Below are 27,613 nucleotides of genomic sequence, written 5' to 3'. Positions count from 1 at the left end.
TTCTCTAGGGATTAACTCCCACACTTGATTCCTTTCAAACTGGTTGAGTTCTTCTTACATTGTTATACATCATTGGTCATCTTGGAGAGCTTCCTTTATGTTATTAGGTTTTAACTATGAAACAAAATCCATAGTCATAATAATTAGCTAAGTCTATCCAAGTATTTACTCCTTTTTAGACATCTCCAATAATATTGTCTAATGATAATCCTCGAGGTTGTTGCCATATCTTAGCCAAATCTTCAATTTGAGGATTATTTGTCTCTTCATTTGTTGTCTCTTGCAAGTCTTCTTCTTCACCTGCATCTGGTTCATCTGACTCAAAAGGTTTTTCCTCAAGCTTCACAATTTTATCAAAGAAAACATGCATAAATTCCTCTATTTCAAACATTCTCCGATTAAAAACTCTATATGCTTTACTTGTTACAAAATAACCAAAAAATATAGCTCCATCAAATTTAGAATCAAATTTTCCTAATTTTATTTTCCCTTATTTAAAACACAACATTTGCATCCAAATATTTTTAAATGAGAAACATTTGGCTTTCTTCCTTTAAATAGTTCATAAGGAGTACATTTTAAAATAGGTCTAATATAAGCATTTTATTCAAAACATAACATATAGTACACACAGTGACAGCCCAAAAATGTTTGGAATCTTTGATTCATTTAATAAAGTTCTTGCAAGTTCTTCTAAAAACCTATTCTTTCTTTCTACAACTTCATTTTGTTGTGGAGTTCTAGTTGCAGAAAAATTATGAGAACCAAATTCTTCACAAAATATTTCAAATGATTCATTTTGAAATTCCCTTCCATGATCACTAAGAATAGAATTTATTTTCAATTTTTTTTCATTTTTAAATTGTTTTGCAAACTTTTTGAAAACTTTGAAAGTTTCACTTTTTAGAGTAATAAAGAATGTCCATGTATATCTTGAATTGTCATCAACTATAACTAAAGCATAATAATTTCTCCCAAAACTTTTTATTCTTGAAGGACCAAATAAATCCATATGCAAGAGTTATAAGGGTTTTTCACTTGAAACAATATTTTTCGAATTAAAAGATGATTTAATTTGTTTACCCTTTTGACATGCGGCACATAATTTTTCCTTAACAAATTTTAGTTTTGGTAGACCAATTACTAAGTCTTTAGATATGAGTTTATTCAATTGTTGCATATGAATATGAACAGCTCTCTTATGTCACAACCAAGAATTTTCTTCTTTTACTACTAAACATGAAATATTTTTATATGCATTTTCTTAATCAAATAAATAAATATTTGCATGTCTAATACCTTGAAACCTTTTTGACATAGTTGACTAATACTTAGTAGATTATGCTTCAATCCTTCTATAAATAGTACATCCTCTATCATCATGGTATCTACACTTCCTATCACTAGTGCAGTCAAGAGAAACGACAACGATTATTTTCGTCCATAGGCAGCAATTCCTAAACCGAGGCATATACAGGTGAGACAAAAAGGAGTAGGCTTTTTGCCTCGGTTGTGAACCGAGGCAAAACGGGGTAGGATTTTGCCTCGGTTCACAAGTAACTGAAGTAGTAAAGTGGTTTTTACTTTTTTTTTTGTTTTTTTTTCAACCTTTTTGCCTCGGTTGTAACCTGAACCGATGCTATAGAGGGCTTTCTGTCTCGGTTATGGTCACAACCGAGGTGTATTTCCCTATTTTTTTTAAGAACATGTTTGTTTCTACAACATTCCCAACTGCACAAACAAACATGCATATATTTAACAACCCAGAACAATCCAAAAGCATATATTTTCTATAAAAATTATATTAAAACATAAATTCATTCAATGTAATCATAAATCAACTTCTTAGAAGCCTAAATCAATTCAATGTATTCTTAAATCAACTTAGAAGCATAAATCAATCCAATGTAAAAATTTAAACTAATAATAAATATGCTAAGGTAGAACTTATTATATCTTAATATCTACATACTATTATACAGTTGAATTATATATTTAGCTAGTGCTTTCCTTATGAGTTTAAGTGACTTCTCTGGAATTGAAGTAGTAAAATTGAATGTTTGCATAAAACACAATGATTTCAATTAGTGTATATGAAATCTAAACTATAGACAAAATAAAATTCAAAGCAAAATATTATCGTTTCCCATTCGTTGGTATGTGCACGAATAGTGGTCATCATCCAATATATGATATAGTAACCACACTCATGTGACCCAGTTTGTCTATTACACTACAATATATCATCATAATTATAAAATGTTAAGTAACATAATTGGAATGGTACAAAATGTAACAAAGTATGGACTAAAATACCAAACCTTAAGGGTCAAACCATGCAAGACTTTTAGCTTTAGCAATTGATCTCCCAAACAACATCATATGTGCTGCAAGGGAACTATTAAAAAAAATTGCTTTAGCATATATTTATATAACAAAGAAAGTTTAAACGTTGAGGTTCTTACCAATCTACTACTTGTCTAAGAGGGTTGGGAGGAGACTTGTGCAATGAACAAAATCATACAGTAGTGTTCTCCAATATAGAGATCACAAGTAGTTGCTAATGACGCCTGAAATTTGTAATCTTTTCATTATCATATACTAAAATTATAATTGAAACTTTAAAGTTAAAAAACTTCACTTACCCATGTATATAAAGGAAAAAATATATCTCTTTCCCCGTTCCAAAGCAACTGGTGATGTATGCTTGGATATCATCAAATCCATTTCCTTCATGAGTCATTTGGGGTTAATGAACCCATATAGATCATTGAACCCCATCTAGTTACTGATACCAAACATATACCTGAAATCAAGAAATGATCTGATATAAGTAACTTGATAAATCAAATTTATATAAAAAATTTCTCATAAAGTTACATCACCCACAACTGAACGAGAGAAATATTAATCTCTTCTCTCCCAGACGCAAGCTCCTTAACATCTTGCTGATGCAAGTACAACAGGATCTCGGTATGTCTTCCAAATTCAGTAGAATCGCATGGTACAATCATCGACGCATCAACAATAAAGTTACAAAGCTCGTCTAACGCACCAAGAGGGTCGTCCTCGTATTGTATTCGTCTAACACATTCATCTTAATCACCAAATAACAATAAAATTGATAATCCTATCACCAATATATCGATCTCAAAACAATTATTATCAAATACATATCAATCTAATCATCAATTAACAATACAATACAATTGAAATTTATTTAACCATTATATTAATCTAATTATCAAATGACAATAAAATTGCTACTCCAATAACCAATCATCAAACACATATTCATCTTAATCACCAAATAACAATAAAATTGATAATTCAATCACAAATATATCAATCTCAAAAATTATTATGAAATACATATAAACCTAATCACCAAATACCAATACAATTGCTAGTTCTACTTCTATGGTCAATATAGCAATCTCCTAACAACAATTATTATCAAACACAGAAAAACACAATGAAAGAACCGTGAAGTTGCCAAGTAGAGAGCCCTTCGCACAAAAGAAATGGAGGCAGCAGGGACAACAGTTCATTCTGTCAAGACAGCGCAAGAAAACGAATTGGACAACGGGGCACCGTGGGTAGGAAGATTGGGCAGGTGGTTAGCACAAGCGTTTATGCCTCGGTTTGCCAAGGAACCAAGCTAGAAGCGTCTTCCAAAAAAGGCTGTCAGACGAAAAGTCTGATTTGCAAACTGGGCAGGTGGATGGCATAGGGTCCTATGCCTCGGTTGCCCTGTTAACCAAAGCAGTATACCGTTTATGCATCGATTCTCAATGAACCGAGGCACACAATGTCGCCTTAATTACAAAAATGTCACCGTGTTTTTATACGCTTCGGTTTTGGCGAAACCAAAGCCTATATAGCGCGTTAAAAAGCTCGTTTTTTACTAGTGTATGTTTCCTATTCCAAGGATCTTTCCTTTGTTGTTGTCACCATATGTGACATAACCTTGTTCCTTCTTCTCGAAGTTTGAAAATTTCTTTTTATCCCCTATCATGTGCCTTGAACAATCATTATCAAGATACTACATGGACTTCGTGAATTTTGAACTTATCTTCAAAATAAAAAGAGAATAAGTTATTTTTGGTACTCAACAATTTTGTATGGGTCCGTTGGGTTAGCTAAACAAATATTTTTAAATTATTTTATAACCCAAGTATATTTTTCACAAGAAACACAATAATGTTTAATTTTACATTTGTTTGAGGTATGATCCTTTTTCATGCAATAAAAACAAGTAGCAACATTTGGTTTCCTACGAGTAGTTCTTTCTCCTACCCAAACTTTTCTTTATTTTTTTTTATTTTTATAATTATAATCATAATATTTTTTATTATATTTAGGAACATACTTAATATTACTTTTATAATTATAATCGTAATAATTATAATTATATTTAGGAACATTTTTAATAACCTTTTAAATTTTATAGTTATTTTTACTACTTTCAGCATGAGCTGTTTTGTTTGGAGGCTTCTTTTTATTCGGAACATCCAATACTCTTGGATTAAAGTACTCCTTCTTGCCCTTCTAACATCATTCATTCCTTCGTAAGTGACCCTTATAATCTCCAACATCTCTTGAGCATTCTTACAAATAGAGATCCTGTAAAACTCATCAACAGTTAAAGCATATGATATTATGTTACGAGCCCTTACATCCTGTTGTGATCTTCTTCTATCGTTAGTGTTCCATTAGTTTCCTACAAATTGTTAATAAAAACAGTAGGAACAAAATGACCATTTGTGACAGTTTTCCAAATCTCACGATCAACCGATTCCATTAAAATTTGCATTCTAACTTTCCAAAAAGCATAGTTTTCTCTAGTAAAGAATGGAGGTCTATTGATAGAGGTATCCTCAGCAAAGGTTTAATGTTGCCTCGTCATTGAATTACTATCAAAGCAAGCTTTGATACCAATTGTTAGGGCGGTGTAACGGAATGGTTAGCATGAACAACAAATCAAGAGGGGAGTGAATTGGTTTCTTATCGTAAATCGTGCCTTTAAATATTTTCTCTTGTAATTTAAATTCATTAACAATAATTTAAAACAGCTAAGAGAGTAAGGTAGAGAGAAAATTTGCACAAATGAATTTATATTGGTTCAGATCACAAGGATCCTACATCCAATTGTTAATCTCAAATGAGAATTAACTATCCACTATCAAAAACCAACAAATTGTTACAATCACAAAGAAAATAAACAAGTTTAAGGTTAGAACACTTCTTTCGTTACTCCAAGAGATGAAACTCACTTCCCTTGAAACCCACAAGGGATGAACACCTCCTTCGAATGTTTCACGAAGGATGACCACCTCCTTTGAATCTTCACAAAAGATGAAAGGTTTTGACTCAGCAAGAGCAACAACAACTCCCGTGAAAGTTATCACTCTATGCCCACACCAACTTCTCAAAGCCACATTAGAGAAACCTTAGAGCACACTTATCACAACACACAACAAAACAAATAAGCTTTTCGAAATTCACATATTTCGTCTTTTAGAATAAGAATCTCAATCCAATATATAGAGATCTTACTCAAAGATACCTCCAAAAATATGTTGTCAACTATTTAATATGTGATATTCGATTATCTAAATAACATAATCATTTATCTATTTGAAAACTCTCATAATTACTCATAATAATCGATTATGGTAAGTCATAATCGATTATAAATAATCGATTATTCTAAGACAAAAATAAGCCAGTATTATTGTAATTGTGATAAATCTCTTTTAATCAAGGAGTATATTGTAAACCAAATAATATTAATTGCTACATGTTATAGTTTGTATGTTTATACTAACTCCATAGACTAAATACATTATCTTTTATATATATATATATATATATATATATATATATATATATATATATATATATATATATATTATAAATTCTAAGTTTAAAGCTTAAGAGGATTTGAATAATTTTTAATTTTTTTTATTTTTTATTTTAAAATATCCATATATTTAAAGTATATTTTTTTTATGAGTAGAGAATATTTTGTCAACTAAAATATGTTACACTTTAAGAGGTTAGATAAGTTAACAAATATAATGTATTAAATTATATATTTCATTTAATTAATATAATAATTAATATCATTGGAATTGTTATGAATGCACCCATTAAATCAATAAATGTATTCATTGTAAGCAGTAGAATATTAATTGTTAAGGACTACACACATCTCATAAATATTATTTAATGTTCGTATTAATTTTATAGTAATGAAAACAGCGTTTCATATTTACTCCATGGATTGAATACATTGTCTCATATATATATATATATATATATCAAACTTAATTATATGTTACTTTTAATTAATATAATAATTAATATTATTGAGTTTGTGATGAATGCACCCATTGAATAAATAAACAAGCGCGTGTATTTTAAACTGCAGAATATTAATTTCTAATGGTACATGTTACTGTTGATAAATTAAATAAACTTTATTTATTGTTTGTATTAATTGTATTCTTAGTTAAGTTTTAAATTTCTCGTAAATATATTTTGTTAAAATGTATCAATTAAAAAAAATTACGTAAACTCATATATATATATATATATATATATATATATATATATATATATATATATATATATATATATATATATATATATATATATATATATATATATATATAAATATATATTAAACTTAATTATACGTTACTTTTAATTAATATCATAATTAATATTATTGAGTTTGATATGAATGCACCCATTGAATAAATAAACTTGCTCGTGTATTTTAAACTGCAGAATATTAATTTCTAATTGCTACATGTTACGGTTGATAAATTAAATAAACTTTATTTAATGTTTGTATTAATTTTATTCTTAATTAAGTTTTAAATTTGTCATAAATATAACTCTTTTCAATTAGTGTTTTATTAATTTATTTTATATATATGAAGTATTTAGAATTTTTATATTTTTTTCAATTATCTCTTTACTTATATTTTTTTCAATAATTGAGTAATGTGGTTATGAACTTATCCTACATCTTACTAAATTATTTATGAAAAATATAAAATTTAGAATAATAAAAAAATAAATTTTTTCTGTTTGTATAAATTAAAGGTATGAAATAAAAATATTATCTTGATATTAGAAAATGATAAACAAGACAGAACAATTTTTTATTAAAAAACCAACCATGTAAATTTAAGAGGAATATATATAATTTATAAAAAAAACATAATTGATTATTCAATAATAAATAATAATTTAATGAAAATAATAATTCATTTTAAAAGAAATTACTAAAATAAATTATTCTTTTTAACCTACTTATTTCATCAATATATAGGTGAGATTGAAAGAGCTGTCAGGCAAGTTATGAAATGCAGTCCTCGCGCAAAAGAGAGGAAACGCACTTGGAAATGCAATGTCTCAAACAGAAAATACGAGAAAGACGATGAACAGTGAGCGCAACTCCTCGCGGGTTCGTGTTTTTTAGTATATATAACTAGCTGTAGACGTCGGAAAAAATACTTCTCACCTACCCTTTCAGCCATATAGACATCTGCTAGGAGGGGTCCCAACGTCTATAATATTGTAGACAACGGGCCCCTCCTAAAGGACGTCTATATGTCTACTTATTTACGAAAATGTCATTAATCAATAATTTACGTTGATTATTTGGTGGACCGACGTCTACAGGATGACCTTAAAGGCCAATTCTGCACTACGATTTTCATGTTGTATTCATGTAACATAAATAACATTATTAGTTAATAAATATCATTTTTGCGTGTTTGAATCACATTTTTGTTTATATTAAATAATATATATATATATATATATATATATATATATATATATATATATATATATATATATATTAAATTTAATTAAAATAACCATTAATATTATTGTAATTGCGATGAATCTCTTTAAATCAATAAATAAAGGGTATATTGTAAACTGCAAAATATTAATTACTACAAGTTATAGTCGTAAATATTTTATTTAATGTTTGTATTAATTTTATAGTAATAAAGAGTGTATATCAACTCCATGGATTAAATACATTATCTCATATATATATGCAATAAATTATATATTACATTTAATTAATATAATTAAGATTATTGAAATTGTAATAAATGCACCCATTGAATCAATAAATGTATTCATTGTAAACAGTAGAATATTAATTGTTAAGAACTACAAACATCTCATAAATATTATTTAATGTTCGCATTAATTTTATTGTAATGAAAAGTGCGTTTAATATTTAATCCATGGATTGAATACATATTATATATATATATATATATATATATATATATATGGGTTTGATAAAATAGGTAAGCTCTTTTATCAGTGGGTACATTTTAACAAAGTATATCAGATTTTAGAAAACAAAAATACCCTCGTATATTATGGATTCTATGTTTTTTGATCAAGGGTAATTGAATAATTTCCATTATCAAATTAAAGAAAACAAGAAATCCAAACGCTTACTCACCTCTCTCTCTCTCATTCCTCTCAAGGCTTTCCCTTTCATCTCTTTCTCATCCCTACAGTAGTTCCAACTAAAAATATTCAGAAACTACCACCTAATCCTAATTCACCTTTCTCACTTATCCAATTTGTTTCTTTCTCATCTCCATTCTCTCTCTCACCCACACACAACAACCCGCAACGTCCTAATTTGTTGCTCTTGCTTTGTTCGTTCATTTGTTTTCCACTTTAATAACAAAATAATTGATGATGTTGATGTTGATTTTGATTGGAGGGTTGTGTTATATCTTTTCCTTCTGATGATTATTAAATTTGTAAAAAACTAAAGTCTAGAATAATTTCAATAATTTCAAAACTAAAAGAAAAAAAAACGAGAAACTCCCACGAAAAGACGTTAGCAACAAATCATAATAGTTGCAAAACATTTAGTTTCTTAATACAAATGTTGATAAAAACATAGAAATGAAAGGAGTAAAAGTTAAACTATGAGCATGATGGTAACAAATTTATTAAGTTTAAATTCAATTTGAAATTCAATGCATTTTGTTTCTTTTAATTTCGCTTCTGCAGCAAATGATAAATCAAAATGATCAACATCATGTTTATATTCACCAAACAAGTTGGAGATATGAATTCTTTAAAATAAACTTACATTATATGATTTACTTTGGAAAGTAATTTTCCGGTCCAACTAATAGCTAAAAGGTTCATTATGACTAGTTTACTAATTTCTGGTTGATTTTTAATTAGTTGGTATATTAATGCAGTTGTTCTTAGAAACTACTCAATATTCTACAATCTACTCAAATATAGAAGATGTGTAATTTGTTAGAATATTTTTATTCTTTTTACATAAATGAAATGAAAATATGCTTATCAATATGAAACATTCGAAAGAGAACGAGCAATTGTCTCTTTTCTGAATAAGGGATAGAGTCAACCACAACAATTTTCTCTATTCATAACTCTCTTCAATAATTTGTTTCTATTAAATCATTTAGTATGATGTGCAGGAGCTTCATTTTTTGTTGTGTTTTGATGTTCGTTATATGCAGGAAGGTGAAAAGTATATTTCGAAATATTATTTTTAACGGAAAATATGTTTTCTCTTTTCTAGAAAATATTTTCGAACCACTTAATAGTCAAAATATCAAATCTCCCTAAAGATAAACTACTAATTCAAAAATTTAAAAACAAAATTAAATAACAATAAGAAGGGAAAAAAATATAACACAACCCTCAAATCAAAAATCAACATCAACATCATCAATTATTTTGTTGTTAAAGTGGAAAACAAATGAACTAACAAAGCTAGAACAACAAATTGCGATGTCGCGTGTTATTGTGTGTGGGTGAGAAGGAGGACGAAAATGAAAGAAAAACAAATTGGATAAGTGAGAAAGGTGAATTAGGGTTAGGTGAGTGTTTCTGATTTTTTCTGTTGGGGCTACTAAAGGGATGACAGGAAGAATTAGAGTGACAGAGATGAAAGAGAAATGATTAAAAGGAAGATGAATGAGAGAGGGCTGAGTAAGGGTTTAAGGATTTTTTTGTTTTTTTAGTTTTGAGAATGACAATTATTTAAATATCATTGACCTTAAAATATAAAATCCATAATATATGAAATATTTTTATCTACTAAAACTCGGTACACATTGTTAAAATGTACCAATTGATAAAGAGCTTATAGTTAGCAAACCTATATATATATATATATATATATATATATATATATATATATATATATATATATATATATATATATATATATATTAAACTTAATTATATGTTACTTTTAATTAATATAATAATTAATATTATTGAGTTTGATATGAATGCATCCATTGAATAAATAAACTTGCGCGTGTATTTTAAACTGCAGAATATTAATTTCTAATTGCTACATGTTACGGTTGATAAATTAAATAAACTTTATTTAATGTTTGTATTAATTTTATTCTTAATTAAGTTTTAAATGTCATAAATATAACTATTTTCAATTAATGTTTTATTAATTTATTTTATATATGAAAGTATTTAGAATTTTTCTATTTTTTTTCAATTAGCTCTTTACTTATATTTTTTTTTTCAATAATTGAGTAGTGTGGTTATGAACTTATCCTACATCTTACTAAATTACTTATGAAAAATATAAAATTTGGAATAATAAAAAAATAATTTTTTTCTGTTTGTATAAATTAAAGGTATGAAATAAAAATATTATCTTGATATTAGAAAATGATAAACAAGACAACAATTTTTTATTAAAAAACCAACCATGTAAATTTAAGAGGAATATATATAATTTATAAAAAAAAACATAATTGATTATTCAATAATAAATTTAATAATTTAATGAAAATATAATTCATTTTAAAAGAAATTACTAAAATAACTTATTCTTTTTAACCTACTTATTTCATCTATATATAGGTGAGATTGAAATAGTTGTCAGGCAAGTTATGAAATGGGTCTAAGCAAAGATGAAGAAGAGGAGAAGGAGAAAAATGTATACTTTTTGAAGAATGAGATCCTAATCTCAAAATCAAATCAAGGAAATACCAAAGGTATATCTGATTTATAGTTAATCACACTCAACACAAAACACCTATGCAGAGGACGCCATTAAAGTTCACTAAACCAACTTTAAAGCAACGCTGCATCTTATAATTTGTTTAACATACTGATTTTTCTATATCTTTTTTTAAATTAGGAGAAACCTTTATGATCGGAGGGATAATCTTCCGATTAAAGGTTAAGGGTTCTTCCTCCATTAAATGGTTAGTTCTTACTTCACTTTTATATTTAGGTTTTCTTCTTCTCTTCTTTCATATTACATCACAAACAACTACTTTCTATTAACCAACAACTTTTATTACAGTTGCCCCAAATTTCACATCCACAATTCTCTTAATTCGATGTGCAACATATAAGGGTAAGATCATTCTTGATTAATGTATGATCTTATTTGATATGTAATGTTATATCTACACATTCCTTCATGTTATTTAAGAGTATTTGATTATTATCTCAACATGCTTAATATGTTTGTAGGAAGGATGAGGAATCCAGATGAGCAATATGTTCAATGTACTCGCAGCCCATGAATCCTTATTTGAAAAATGTGATGAGATAAATAGAAATGGGTTGCGCAATATAAAGGATATGATTTGGTGAAAAGAAAGACGAGAGAGGAGATTCTGAATTTACAACGTCATTTTAGCTTTTTAATGTAATGTTTTTTTTTTCCATAGTAATTATCATGTAAGAAGAAAAAAGAAGTCATAATTTAAATGTAATTTCTACTTTTACTCCTTTTAAGTGTAATTTTAAGTTTTCAATCTAATATCATCTCTAAAATTTTATCCAAGTGATTGAAGGTAGTTCTCCCAATTATAATTCATATAACATTCACTAAAGGTAGGCGATTACTAGATATTGTTAGTTAAAGATATGAGACATACTAAGAAAAAATGCGTAAAAGTTAAAACGGGTCATGTTAACATGTTGCATGTTTTGAGATTGCTTCAGTCTTATTTAGAAAAGGTTAGAAAAAACATCCTTAATTATATGTTTTCTTTGGCGAAAATATCTTTTTTTAATTCTCTCACTCGTTTGAAAAATTTAATTAGATCTAAGTAGGATTCACAATTTAATGATAGTGACAATGTAAAAAACGACTAACGTCAATCTAATTGAATTATTTTAGTGTCTCCCACATGGAAACTCTCCAACTAAGTCACTCAAGCTTTCCTTTGATTTCAGAAGGCAATATTTAGCAGTAGTACAGATATACAAGAGCCTAAGAGACATAGATAATAGTAAAATATAATTTTTTTAATATTTTGCTAAAATATCTTCAATATTATAAGATTTGTTAATTAAATAAAAAAAAATTTATAAGACTTAGGTCTAATTCATGATTTTCTACACATTGATGTAGATCTTGCAACCCTCCTAGCTTGTGGCTAAGGGTTGAAGAGGAAGAGGAGGTTTCATGGGAAGCCTTTAACCTTGCATTGTAGGATAAGTGGGTGTGGTGTAGAGGTAAGCTGTTTGAACGAGCATGGAAATGGGATTTTGAATTCAGTTTTTTGATCCTTTGATTTCAGTAAGTCATCAACCCACTTGCCATGGCATTGTCGCACTAAAACATTCTGTTCCAATGGCAATTGAAGGAACTTGTCAATACAGTCATGCAAATCCTGCATTTCACTGAGTTTGTGGCTCACTGAAGACGATGATGATGAAGTGGACATCTTAATAAAAAAAATGATTGTTCAAGAGCAAAGGCTCACCAAGCTCGATTGGAACTGGAGGCACAGCCGTCTGTTATCCCTCCACTGTCAAGAATCGGAGGTTGTCGCTGCTATGTGAAACCAGCCTCACGCGGTACCCTCTTATCTAGGAACTAGGAAACCCTTGCCTTCGCAAAGGCCCCATGGTTCAAGCCAGCAAGATGCAAACCTCCAGTCCAGCTTAGCAAGCCAAAGCCTTCTTCAATCACCTTGATGCCCCCACTCAGGTTATAAGCTTACGTTATTCAGCTCGGCGAACTATCATGTTGTCAGAAGATTTATATAGATTATTTTGTCTAATATTCTGAACCGTGTGGGACTTCCAAATGGCAATATTAAGTACGTAGAGTCTTGAGTTGGAAACTGAGGCTCCATCTACTTTCTCCATGGTATGATATGATACATCGTAATACGTTATAACCTTGTAACCAGAAAGGTTTCATTGAGTCATTTTAAGGTGATGAGAAAAACATAAAAGTGGCATTTTAAAGTGTTGATTCCCCTTTGATTAATACCCTCGTCAGGAAAAGTTCAATTTTGATTATATCTTTTAATTTACTTCTTTATGGATCTACAATTTGGAACCACCGGGTCCAAAGAATGGAATATTGTTTGTGCACCTTCATCATTTCTTCGTACACCCCTTAAGTGTGATAATGGATAAATTCCACCTTTTTTTCCCATTATGTCCACCTCGGTAGGAAGATTGGGAGTAAAAAACAGAGGAATTATAAATGATTGACCAAACCTGTGAAGAATGGAAAGGTGATGTTAATTGTTCACTAATGATATAATAAGATGGAGCAAAGTGTTATGACTTGTCTGACAGAAACTAAGTGTTGGGGAAAGTCTAAAATTAAGGGTTCCGAGCAAAGTTTTGGACGTTCTTTATGAATGAAAAGTTGTGGAAAAGAGTTTCAATGAGGAATTTCTTATTAATGGTTACCACAACTTGATGTTTGTATGTGATGTTTATATGTGATCTATTCCTAGCATCTAAAAGCATATAGGAGAATTTATTGGACCACAACTTGAAACTAATTTCCACTCAATCCCAAACCAGCAAAATAAGATGAGAGATAGTTCTCCCAAAACCAAACATAAATAAATTCACAAATGTGTGATCAAAAGCAAACATTCATAAATAGTAATAGTACTGAATACAAGAGAGTTCAAAGTTCTTTAAATGTTACTTTGAAACTTAAGAGATTTAGCTCCTCATAATGGATAGAAAGAAGTTAATACATGGAAGAAACTTCATCTCCTAGTCTTTGAAGGATGCTCTTTAAAACAGAGAAGAAGTGTGTGAGAAGACTCTTTAAAGTCTCTCTCTAAATGAGTATCTCAAAAGCTCTCCCAAAAACTCTCTAAAACAAAGGTGAAATCCTATTTATATAGACTTTAACAGTGTGGCTTCAGCAGTGGCTTCCATGGCTCCAATTGTAAGGCTTTCCTTCCAAGGTAAGTTTCCTCTATAACTTAAGCTATGTTTGTTTAGGCTAGAGCTTCCTAAGATTACTTTTGGATAAAGGATTCCTCATAGCTTAAGCCTCAACTCAAGGCTTGAGGTTTCCTTTCCAAGGTAGGTTTTCTTTGTGTGGCTCAAGCCTTAGTTTCACACTACTGTCACACTAAAGTTAGTTTGTTGTAAAATACTTAGAATTTCTCTATTATCTTCATAATTAAACTTTGACTCGTGAATTTCATCAAAACCAACAAAACAAGTAAAATTGGGATGATTAACATATATATTTAACAAAATTAAAACAAAATAAGTGTCAAATTATCATTAAAACTAAACACACACACGCATGCAAACACGCACACACACACACCCACTCACACACACATGCATGTAAACACCCACACACATATACACATAGACATACACACCCCGCACACACACACACACACAAATACACACACACGTATGAACATGCACACGCGCACACAGACGCACACACATATGCGCACCCACACATACACATAGCCGCACACATGCTCACGCGCACACACATCCACACATACACAAACACACAAGCACACTTATACACGCACACACACGCACGCGCACACACAATCACACACATATCCAGAGAGACTTGCGCGCACACATATTTTATTAATAAGATCATTAATACTATGATTATTTGCTTCCATAAAATAAATATTAAATATGTGTATTACAAAAAGAATAAATCTTAATTGCTACAAGTTGTAGTTGCTAAATGTAATAAATATATTATTTAATGTTTATTTTAATTTATAGTAATAAACTGAATGATATTAATATATTATCTTCAAATTACACAATTAAAAGTTTGAAAAGAACAGGTTATACTTAAAATTAAAACCATGAAAAAGTAACATATGAATATAAATTAAATTTATCAAAAGAATTAATAGATGATGCTTAATAATAAATACTATGAAACGGAGATTCATAGAAGTCTAAACGAAACTGAAATGATAATTTAATAATAATAATGACTCACTTTAAAAAAATTAAAATTATTAAAATATATAATTAATATCAATAACTTTTATTTGAGCTATTCATCTCATATGTTTCTTTTTGCATCTATATAAAGAGGATATTCTCAGAGTTCTGAACAGAAACAATTAAGCAAAAATGAAGAAAATAAAGACCATCGAAAACATATATTTTTCCAAGAGGATATTCATCTCAAAATCAAATTAGGGAAGTACCAAAAGGTAGAGTTCTAGTTACTCTTATTCAACACCAATATTTGTTTGTATGCATATTTTTTGTTTTGTTATTTTGTGCTCACAGTAATATAAATTAGTTTTCATAAAAAATTGCATTGATATTAAGCTGACACTATGATCATGCTACTGATTTTACTGTATATTTTCTGAATTTGGACAAAACTTTTTGACTAACGGAATGAACATAAATGGATGAAGGTTGTTTTTTAAGTGGTTAGTTTCAACTTTTACTTCTATCAATATTGTAGACAAATAATTTATATTAACTAAAAACTTTGATTGCAGTTGCTTCAAATTTCACTGAAGTTGATGCTCTAAATTTATCAATTGATGAATTTCGTCTCTGTGCTTAAACTGTGCAGGTTCAAGTTATTTTCTTCATTGTCAGTCTAGGTTAGAAATATACAATATATAGGTGAATACTGGCAAATAGTAGAGAAAAATGGAGAAAATGTTGAAAACAAAAAAAATAAAGAACCACAAATACTGGCAAAGCTGGGAAAAGTGAAAACCAAATGGAGAAAAGACCGTACTATACCACGAGGACGCAAATCGAAATCTTCAATGTATTGAACTCTAATATGATCAAATGATAATATAAAGAAGAAGTAAATTCCTTATTAAAAATGCTGCAATTATATATAATTAATTTTTTCCAATTGCATGTATTTGCATTGTTGTAAAAGATTACTTATCTATTGTATAAGATGATGTATTGACACAATTATAAGAGTATTAGTATAGAAGGTGGTCTTGTTGGTGTTTTGAAAATAAAAAATGATAAACTTTGTTTTAATGTGTTCTGATCAATCATTTCACATGTTGATCAATATATATATATATATATATATATATATATATATATATATATATATATATATATATATAAGAATTGAGACACTTAAGTATATTATGTATAAACCTAATGATTTTAACGAGTATTCTAGTAACCTCTAATTAAATTTAACTTTACCTTAAGTAAATAAATTTATGTTCCATTTAATTTATTGATTTAACATAACATGATGCATAAAGTATAGTACTTTGATGTGATGTATATGATATAGTTGCGAGTTATTCATTCATATATTTAATTTATTTATGATAAAGGTGTGTATAGGGAACAAGTACAAGAACAGTGGTTACGGGGAAACTTGTTTTGGAAAAGGAGATATATAAGATGAGATTTTGGGATGCTAAGTGGATAGGGTGATCTAACATAGATTGATTGATAGAAATCCTATACTATATACGAATTCATTAAATAATTAAGGATGCTACAATAGGTTAAAAGGGTGTTTGAAACGACAATACATGGAAAATGGAATGGGGCATGATTGCTGAAAATTGTGTGCATGCATTACAAAAATGAGCTAGCAAGTTATACCCTAAACAAACAAAGACAGAGAGAATGGGTGTGGAAAGGGACTGCATCCCTCACGTATATAGTCAAATATGGTTACGTGGAATTTAGTTTTTTTGTTTTTTGTCAAAAATATTTGGATTTCTTTTTTAAAAAAATTACCTGAAGGACTAAGTTGTGTTTCATATGTACAATTTTTGTTTTAAAGAAATTTTTGGAATCACTTATGAATTGTGATTTTTGAAGATGAAGTCGTGGAATTAACAGATTACATATAGAAGATAAAACCTTTGTAGATGACAGATTGCAAATTATTGATAATTTTTTGTCAATGGTAATATCTTTCAGATATTTATGTTCTACTCATAACATCCGCTCGATCTTTGGTACTCGTTCAACAAATCAAGATATTGTTCTTTCAAATGTCACTTTTACTTGAACATAAATTTGTAAAGATTGTAGGGCTTTTGAAATTGAATTCATGCATTCGGCTAGGTTTGTTGTCATGTGGTCATATCTTTTACCATTGTTGTATGTTTGAGTCCATTTTTCTAATGAAATTTGATCAATCCAAGATACCCCTATAAAAATTTGTACACCTAAATACATAAAAGGAAGATATCTTTGGTTATGTAAACGTGACTTTTAGCCGGATTTATCCATTGGCCTAAGAAAGTGTCATATTCATGCATGAAAGATTTTAAATGTTGCAGGGTTCTCCTTTATAGAAAACAAGTATATTGTCAATATAGAGGGTAATGTGATTTTTATTTTGGCCCCAGACATAACCCAAAATTGTAGACTTTCCCATAAAATCGTGATTTTAAAATTTTATCTGTAAAAATCCATATTTATTCCCAAAACTCATCCTTCTTCTAATTTATTCCAAACCAAAGTTCTGTAAAAATACATCAACTCAGATTCACTAAATCTACATTCAAAACTCATCAATAAACAACTTTTCCCATCAACAGACCAACTACTCACTAGCGTGCATAAGTTTTGAATTCAACACACCATTCTTTTTACGCACCCAACATAACAAATTCCATAATTTATTTAAATTTCACGAATCAATCATCACATCATCATACAAACATCAAATATCACATGTATACAAAACTCAAACCAAATACACTAGCTTCCCTTACCTGGTTGACGGTCCAACAGTTCTAAAAACTCTAAAATTTTTCCTATGGCTCCAAGATCTTTATTTGCTCCTACAGTTCATGACAATTTGATCATAGTATACCCTCTGTACCACTTATCAACAAAGAGTCTTAGAGAAGACTTAGACTCCAAAAGTGTAGAGAAAACCCCTACATGCAAAGACACCAAAAGTTAGAGAATGTAGAAATCAACTTACTCTATAGCTGAAATCAATCGGTTAGAAATGAAGTCTTGCCTCAAGGAACCCTTAAGCGGTCTCTGATCTTCCGATAGATGAGTAAGAAGTTAGAATATCTAGAGAGAAGATAGAGGAAATTTTAAAGAAATGAAGTCTTGCCTCAACGAACATTTGTGTTAAATGGAAGAAACATTACCTTTGGTGGTCATCGAAAGCTTCCTTAGAGACGTTCGACCTGCAATGAAGAAAGTGCACACAAAAATAATGAAACAAATGTTCTTTCTCGCGCTCTTAAAATATCTTCACGCTCAAATTAACGTCTATTCTCTTACTAATAGACATCTAATGAGTCTCTTAAAATATCTTCGCGCTCAATTATTTTTGAATTTGAACACTTAAGGACGTTTGTTCTTTCACCAATAGACTTTGAAAAGACAATTAACATTTGTTCCTCTAACCAACAAACGTGTAATGGGTCTCTTAAAATATCTTCGTGCTTAACTTTTTATGAATTTGAACACTCAAAACAGTTGTTCTTTACCCAACACACTTCAAAAAGGCAATTAACGTTTGTTCTTTTAACCAACCTACGTCTAATGGGTCTCTAAAAATATCTTTGCGCTTAATTTTTATGAATTTGAACACTAAAAGACGTATGTTTTTTCACTAACAAACTCCAAAAAGGCAATTAACGTTTGTTTCTCTAACCAACTGATGTCAATAGTGTGATTTTTTTTACAATATTACCACCAGTCATTTTTAATGTTGGATACTTGATTGTAAGACGTTGAGCGTTAGACGTTATACATCTATTTTGTACTAGTGTACTTAAAGTCCATTAGTGCAAAAAGGGCTTTAGATGTCTGTTATTTTGGCCTTTTAACGTCGGATCCATATCTGACGTCTTTGTGGGTGACGTTAATCAGACGTCGGGCAGTGTATACCCGAAGTCTATACAGACGTCAGACTGGGTATATCAGACAACTATATAGACGTCAGATGTTGGATATAACAGATGTGCATATAGACGTCATCTGTAGGCATATGGACGTCTATAGGCCTTGAAACGTTTTGTTCACTGTAACTCATTGGATGTCGGGCATGGCATTAACCGACATCTACTGGGTATTTGTTTTTTCAAAATTAATTTATTGTTGCAATAAAATCACTCCTGAAAAACAAAAAATTGTCCCAGAATAATATACTATAATATATATTGTCCCAGAACAATATACTATACTATATATATATATATATATATATATACATGCGTTTCATATAAAGAAAGTTCTACTTAATGTAAAAAACAATCCAATACCAAAACTATCAAAATATAAACTTAAACTAAACCAAAGTAATGTTCAACAAGAAATATAAGTGTTCCTAGCTCCATCTTTGCAGAAGATAAGTTCTCCACTCCTGCCTTATCTGCCTAATTGTGTCCTCTGGTATAGGAGATGTACTCTTGAAGCGCTGCAAAATGAAGAAAGATTCATTATGGTTTCATATATGTTTAAAGATGAATTTGATTTGTAATGTATCCAAGGTATGCATCATTACCTCATTCCAGTCATCTGTATGTAATGACAACTCGAATGATGGTCTTAATGCAACACATGACATAGAAGCCACATTCCCATGAATCTAGCTGCTGGTTACACTAAAATGACAAACTAAATAGTCAAGAATTTATATCATTCAATAACATAGAAAATGAATTAGAAGTATAAATGACTTACAACCTTTGGATACAAAATTTGAACTAGTTGACCTCGAGATTTAACAATAACTCTATTTTGATTGAAAACACAAAGTAAAATTAATATAACTATATTTATCATAAAAGTTTAAGGTGAACATCAAATTCAAAGTCATTTTTGGAGAAACACTTACCCTTGAAGCATGGTTCTCAAGTCAGTTTTCATCTTCTTGTGCATCGAACAAAACCATATAATTTTACATTGTTTGGGAATGATGACCATCAGCTGTGAGTGCGACCTATCACGAATCACAAAGAGTTAGTTAACTAATTAAGTAAACTTTAATGAACTTTTACATATAACAACACCTACCCATCAATGTATGGCACAATGTATACGTCTCTTTTTGACTCATCCATCCATGAATGGTCTGAGGTTCAACAAATTCGTACATGGAAGACCGACCTTGGTCTACAACGATTGTGTCCATGTACTTAAAACAACAAAGTTAAGTTGTTAAAAACTAGGAATGCAAATAACACTAATATGGAAGACAAAATTAACTATCTTACATGCACCACAATTCAATGATGAAAATATTCAACATCTTGTCTCCCCCAATTACCTCTAATGCATCAGTCAATGTGATATATACTAGCACATGGGGGGAGACCAAATACTCTCAAATCCCAGTATAGTTCTAATGGTGCTCTCTTCAACCTGGGTAATCTTGTCATTAGCTTTGATAGAGGATCATCCTTCGCTTCAGCCATGTCATCATCTTCATGTATGAATGTATCATGAATCAACTTCTTTTGAGGACATGTGAACTGAAGATAAGAATTTCAAAGTTATCAATAAATATTTTTAAATTTAACATAGAAATACTAATAACAAAGACATTATACCTGTGGAGTAGCAATGTGTGACATGATCAATGCTCTAGGTCAGACTATAAATGATCCTATGGCCTTCCCCACAAAATGAATTTTTGGAGTGGGTACAGGCACCTGAGCTTGGGGATCCCGAACCTCGTCAATCATCACACGCACATGGTGGGGTAATATGGGAACACCATGAATAGTCTGCCCTCCCTCAAGCACTCGTCCGACAGCGAAAATGTGTGGGGGATCCCCATGAACCAACAACTCATATTGATCGCTATACTGAGTAGGTTCTACAACAGAGCATGATCCTCTAGTGCTAACAAGAGGTGGTGTGGGAGCTTCAACTGGCCCCATGGTGCCCTGCGTCATGGAATGAGCTTCTCTTCAAGCGCTCTTTGTGGTTCTTTTTGTTCTTGTAGCTGCTCCATGAATCGTCGCTCCAATTATCTCGTGCATTGGTTGAGTGTTTCCTCACACTAAAGATTCATCTGCCTCAATGTCTCCTGACTCATTGATTGAGTGTTTTTCTGTGTAGGGCCAAAGTAGTCACGAAAACCAATCGGCCTAGGAACTCCACGTACACGTTCTGGGTGCTCGGGCTTTCCAATGGTTGTTGTTAGAATGTCGTCCCTACCTTGGACAACAAATGTTCCTTGAGTCTGCTGCTCAACCAACTCATCCTGCACATAAAAAAAAACTAAGTTACTTAGAAGACATGCTATGATAATAACACAATCAAACAATGTTTAGAATTTGAACTTGCAATTCTTTGTAAGATCAAGGCAGCTGAGGAAGATGTCATGTTCCCATCAGATTTTCTGGAAGCATCTCCTTCAACAACTCCAATAACTCTATGAAACTTTTATAGGTCCATCCGTTCGTTGCTTTTAAACTAAACAACTTCAAAGTTGTAGACAGACGTGTGAAGTTCGAGCATCCTGGGAACAACGGTTGCTCTGAATCATTTATAAGAGAATCATACAAATTAGCTCTTCCAAAATTATCTTCACCGACATGACGTATCATGTCCTCTAAATGATCACTCATCCATTCTTCCACATAATTCGTTACTCGTGACGTGGTAGGCGGGTCTAGTAATTCTCCATGCCAAGTCCAAACGGTATAAGTTCTCATTATGCCGAACATGAATAGATGGTCACGCACATTGCCTAAGTATTGTCATATTTGATTAAGACAACGAACACAAGGACAAAAATATGTCTCGTTCACAGACTTAGCATTTTGTTCAACATAATGCAAGAACTCCGAAACACCCTTCTCATATTCTTCACCGATGCGACGTTCATTCATCTAGCTTCGATTCATACTATGTTCGTAACATACTTCATCAGTTTCAGTTTTTTAACTCTCACAAGGTTAGGCCCTACCCATTCAGAAAAATTATTTTTCATAAATTGCTAAGACACATGCAACGAAGTCTGCATCATAAATTTGATAAGATTTCGGCAATATTTCGCATTGGTCTCCAAAATATACGAAATGAGAGTAGTCAAGGATGACCACAATCAAATATGCATCTAGAGAACAACACAAATACTAAACCAGAATTTTATCAATCTTATCCATAAACTCCAATGTACATGTTATAGCAAATTATGAAAAATAATTTTCCCAAATTGTCCAATCGGACAATTCAAAATTTAATTCAAACGATTAAAAGATTAATCGTTTGTGTTAAATTTCAAATGGGAACTAAGTTTCACTCAATGATTTTATACTTAAAATCTAAAATGACAATTATAATAACACAACTATCACATGCATATTCAAAAGCCAATAACGCATGCATACCTAAAAGCCAAAAACATGCATACGCAAAAGCCAATAACATGCATACACAAAAGCCAATAACATGCATACAAAAAAGTTATCAACAAAGAAGCTAACCTTTTTAGCAGATTAAAAGAGCAATGCAGGAAATGGAGTAATGCAGGGAAAATGGAGTAATTCACGCCCAAGATCGTCGGCCAAAAAAGAGTCATAAGCGTCGCCTTAGCACAAGCCAGAAATTGCACCAAAACGTAATGAAAACGAATTTTAATCGGTTCAAATGGAAGATATTTCATCAAAGAGTAACTTAATCGGAGTAAAAGTAAATTTAAACAGTTCAAAAGAGAGGAAACGCACTTGGAAATGCAATGTCTCAAACAGAAAACGCGAGAAAGACGATGAACAGTGAGCGCAACTCCTCGCGGATTCGTGTTTTGTAGTATATATAACTAGCTGTAGACGTCGGAAAAAATACTTCTCACCTACCCTTTCAGCCATATAGACATCTGCTAGGAGGGGCCCCAACGTCTATAATATTGTAGACAACGGGCCCCTCCTAACGGACGTCTATATGTCTACTTATTTACGAAAATGTCATTGATCAATAATTTACGTTGATTATTTGGTGGACCGACGTCTACAGGATGACCTTAAAGGCCAATTCTGCACTACGATTTTCATGTTGTATTCATGTAACATAAATAACATTATTAGTTAATAAATATCATTTTTGCGTGTTTGAATCACATTTTTGTTTATATTAAATAATATATATATATATATATATATATATATATATATATTAAATTTAATTAAAATAACCATTAATATTATTGTAATTGCGATGAATCTCTTTAAATCAATAAATAAAGGGTATATTGTAAACTGCAAAATATTAATTACTACAAGTTATAGTCGTAAATATTTTATTTAATGTTTGTATTAATTTTATAGTAATAAAGAGTGTATATCAACTCCATGGATTAAATACATTATCTCATATATATATGCAATAAATTATATATTACATTTAATTAATATAATTAAGATTATTGAAATTGTAATAAATGCACCCATTGAATCAATAAATGTATTCATTGTAAACAGTAGAATATTAATTGTTAAGAACTACAAACATCTCATAAATATTATTTAATGTTCGCATTAATTTTATTGTAATGAAAAGTGCGTTTAATATTTAATCCATGGATTGAATACATATTATATATATATATATATATACGGGTTTGATAAAATAGGTAAGCTCTTTTATCAGTGGGTACATTTTAACAAAGTATATCAGATTTTAGAAAACAAAAATACCCTCGTATATTATGGATTCTATGTTTTTTGATCAAGGGTAATTGAATAATTTCCATTATCAAACTAAAGAAAACAAGAAATCCAAACGCTTACTCACCTCTCTCTCTCTCATTCCTCTCAAGGCTTTCCCTTTCATCTCTTTCTCATCCCTACAGTAGTTCCAACTAAAAATATTCAGAAACTACCACCTAATCCTAATTCACCTTTCTCACTTATCCAATTTGTTTCTTTCTCATCTCCATTCTCTCTCTCACCCACACACAACAACCCGCAACGTCCTAATTTGTTGCTCTTGCTTTGTTCGTTCATTTGTTTTCCACTTTAATAACAAAATAATTGATGATGTTGATGTTGATTTTGATTGGAGGGTTGTGTTATATCTTTTCCTTCTGATGATTATTAAATTTGTAAAAAACTAAAGTCTAGAATAATTTCAATAATTTCAAAACTAAAAGAAAAAAAAACGAGAAACTCCCACGAAAAGACGTTAGCAACAAACCATAATAGTTGCAAAACATTTAGTTTCTTAATACAAATGTTGATAAAAACATAGAAATGAAAGGAGTAAAAGTTAAACTATGAGCATGATGGTAACAAATTTATTAAGTTTAAATTCAATTTGAAATTCAATGCATTTTGTTTCTTTTAATTTCGCTTCTACAGCAAATGGTAAATCAAAATGATCAACATCATGTTTATATTCACCAAACAAGTTGGAGATATGAATTCTTTAAAATAAACTTACATTATATGATTTACTTTGGAAAGTAATTTTCCGGTCCAACTAAGAGCTAAAAGGTTCATTATGACTAGTTTACTAATTTCTGGTTGATTTTTAATTAGTTGGTATATTAATGCAGTTGTTCTTAGAAACTACTCAATATTCTACAATCTACTCAAATATAGAAGATGTGTAATTTGTTAGAATATTTTTATTCTTTTTACATAAATGAAATGAAAATATGCTTATCAATATGAAACATTCGAAAGAGAACGAGCAATTGTCTCTTTTCTGAATAAGGGATAGAGTCAACCACAACAATTTTCTCTATTCATAACTCTCTTCAATAATTTGTTTCTATTAAATCATTTAGTATGATGTGCAGAAGCTTCATTTTTTGTTGTGTTTTGATGTTCGTTATATGCAGAAAGGTGAAAAGTATATTTCGAAATATTATTTTTAACGGAAAATATGTTTTTAGAATTATTTTTAAGAGCTGACTTCATAAATCAATTTTCTGGACAATGACTTACCCCTTCTTGAATTCCCTTTCCACATAAGGTTTTTTCTTTTCTAGAAAATATTTTCGAACCACTTAATAGTCAAAATATCAAATCTCCCTAAAGATAAACTACTAATTCAAAAATTTAAAAAAAAATTAAATAACAATAAGAAGGGAAAAAAATATAACACAACCCTCAAATCAAAAATCAACATCAACATCATCAATTATTTTGTTGTTAAAGTGGAAAACAAATGAACTAACAAAGCTAGAACAACAAATTGTGATGTCGCGGGTTATTGTGTGTGGGTGAGAAGCAGGACGAAAATGAAAGAAAAACAAATTGGATAAGTGAGAAAGGTGAATTAGGGTTAGGTGAGTGTTTCTGATTTTTTCTGTTGGGGCTACTAAAGGGATGACAGGAAGAATTAGAGTGACAGAGATGAAAGAGAAATGATTAAAAGGAAGATGAATGAGAGAGGGGTGAGTAAGGGTTTAAGGATTTTTTTGTTTTTTTAGTTTTGAGAATGACAATTATTTAAATATCATTGACCTTAAAATATAAAATTCATAATATATGAAATATTTTTATCTACTAAAACTCGGTACACATTGTTAAAATGTACCAACTGATAAAGAGCTTATAGTTAGCAAACCTATATATATATATATATATATTAAACTTAATTATATGTTACTTTTAATTAATATAATAATTAATATTATTGAGTTTGATATGAATGCATCCATTGAATAAATAAACTTGCGCGTGTATTTTAAACTGCAGAATATTAATTTCTAATTGCTACATGTTACGGTTGATAAATTAAATAAACTTTATTTAATGTTTGTATTAATTTTATTCTTAATTAAGTTTTAAATGTCATAAATATAACTATTTTCAATTAATGTTTTATTAATTTATTTTATATATGAAGTATTTAGAGTTTTTATATTTTTTCAATTCGCTCTTTACTTATAGTTTTTTTCAATAATTGAGTAATGTGGTTATGAACTTATCCTACATCTTACTAAATTGCTTATGAAAAATATAAAATTAGAATAATAAAAAAGAAATTTTTTCTGTTTGTATAAATTAAAGGTATGAAATAAAAATATTATCTTGATATTAGAAAATGATAAACAAGACAGAACAATTTTTTATTAAAAAACCAACCATGTAAATTTAAGAGGAATATATATAACTTATAAAAAAACATAATTTATTATTCAATAATAAATAATAATTTAATGAAAATAATAATTCATTTTAAAAGGAATTACTAAAATAATTTAATCTTTTTAACCTACTTATTTCATCTATATATAGGTGAGATTGAAAGAGCTGTCAGGCAAGTTATGAAATGGGCAGCAACGGCCTAAGCAAAGATGAAGAAGAGGAGAAGGAGAAAAATGTATACTTTTTGAAGAATGAGATCCTAATCTCAAAATCAAATCAAGGAAATACCAAAGGTATCTGATTTATAGTTAATCACACTCAACACAAAACCAACTTTAAAGCAACGCTGCATCTTATAATTTGTTTAACATACTGATTTTTCTATATCTTTTTTTAAATTAGGAGAAACCTTTATGATCGGAGGGATAATCTTCCGATTAAAGGTTAAGGGTTCTTCCTCCATTAAATGGTTAGTTCTTACTTCACTTTTATATTTAGGTTTTCTTCTTCTCTTCTTTCATATTACATCACAAACAACTACTTTCTATTAACCAACAACTTTTATTACAGTTGCCCCAAATTTCACATCCACAATTCTCTTAATTCGATGTGCAACATATAAGGGTAAGATCATTCTTGATTAATGTATGATCTTATTTGATATGTAATGTTATATCTACACATTCCTTCATGTTATTTAAGAGTATTTGATTATTATCTCAACATGCTTAATATGTTTGTAGGAAGGATGAGGAATCCAGATGAGCAATATGTTCAATGTACTCGCAGCCCATGAATCCTCATATTATTTGAAAAATGTGATGAGATCAATAGAAATGGGTTGCGCAATATAAAGGATATGATTTGGTGAAAAGAAAGACGAGAGGAGATTCTGAATTTACAACGCCATTTTAGCTTTTTAATGTAATGTTATTTTTTTTTCCATAGTAATTATCATGTCAGAAGAAAAAAGAAGTCATAATTTAAATGTAATTTCTACTTTTACTCCTTTGAAGTGTAATTTTAAGTTTTCAATCTAATATCATCTCTAAAATTTTAATTGGATTGCAATATAAAGAACGTTAATGTTTTAAAACTAAATGTATGACCAACTTCAATTACATTATGTTTGATAATAATTAAAAACTATATTTATATTTTCATGTAATATAACAGTTTGTTTCATAAACTCTACAAGATAATATGAGTTTTCCTCTTATACTTCGATTTATTGATTCAATCAAACAAATGATAGCAAGACT

General features: G+C 29.7%; 2 long non-coding RNA genes and 1 pseudogene across 2 annotated transcripts; 2 read left to right on the top strand and 1 right to left on the bottom strand.

Annotated features, from left to right (window-relative positions):
* The first annotated feature begins 11,228 nt into the window (after nucleotides 1-11,228).
* LOC148201016 (uncharacterized) lies at nucleotides 11,229-11,694 on the top strand. Its single transcript, XR_015785806.1, has 3 exons — nucleotides 11,229-11,288; nucleotides 11,390-11,443; nucleotides 11,563-11,694. It is a non-coding gene; the product is annotated as an uncharacterized LOC148201016 (long non-coding RNA).
* Nucleotides 11,695-12,776: 1,082 nt separating this feature from the next.
* LOC148201015 (signal recognition particle RNA) lies at nucleotides 12,777-13,061 on the bottom strand (annotated as a pseudogene).
* Nucleotides 13,062-26,551: 13,490 nt separating this feature from the next.
* LOC148201014 (uncharacterized) lies at nucleotides 26,552-27,297 on the top strand. The gene is made up of 4 exons (XR_015785757.1): nucleotides 26,552-26,644; nucleotides 26,754-26,820; nucleotides 26,922-26,975; nucleotides 27,095-27,297. It is a non-coding gene; the product is annotated as an uncharacterized LOC148201014 (long non-coding RNA).
* The last annotated feature ends 316 nt before the right edge of the window (nucleotides 27,298-27,613 follow it).

Source organism: Vigna umbellata, chromosome 4 (genome assembly GCF_029865625.1).
Source record: "Vigna umbellata cultivar VRB3 chromosome 4, Vumbellata_1.0, whole genome shotgun sequence".
In the NCBI taxonomy this organism is placed as follows: Eukaryota; Viridiplantae; Streptophyta; class Magnoliopsida; order Fabales; family Fabaceae; genus Vigna; species Vigna umbellata.
Note: the sequence above shows the minus strand (reverse complement) of the source record. Positions and strands in the feature narration are given on the sequence as shown.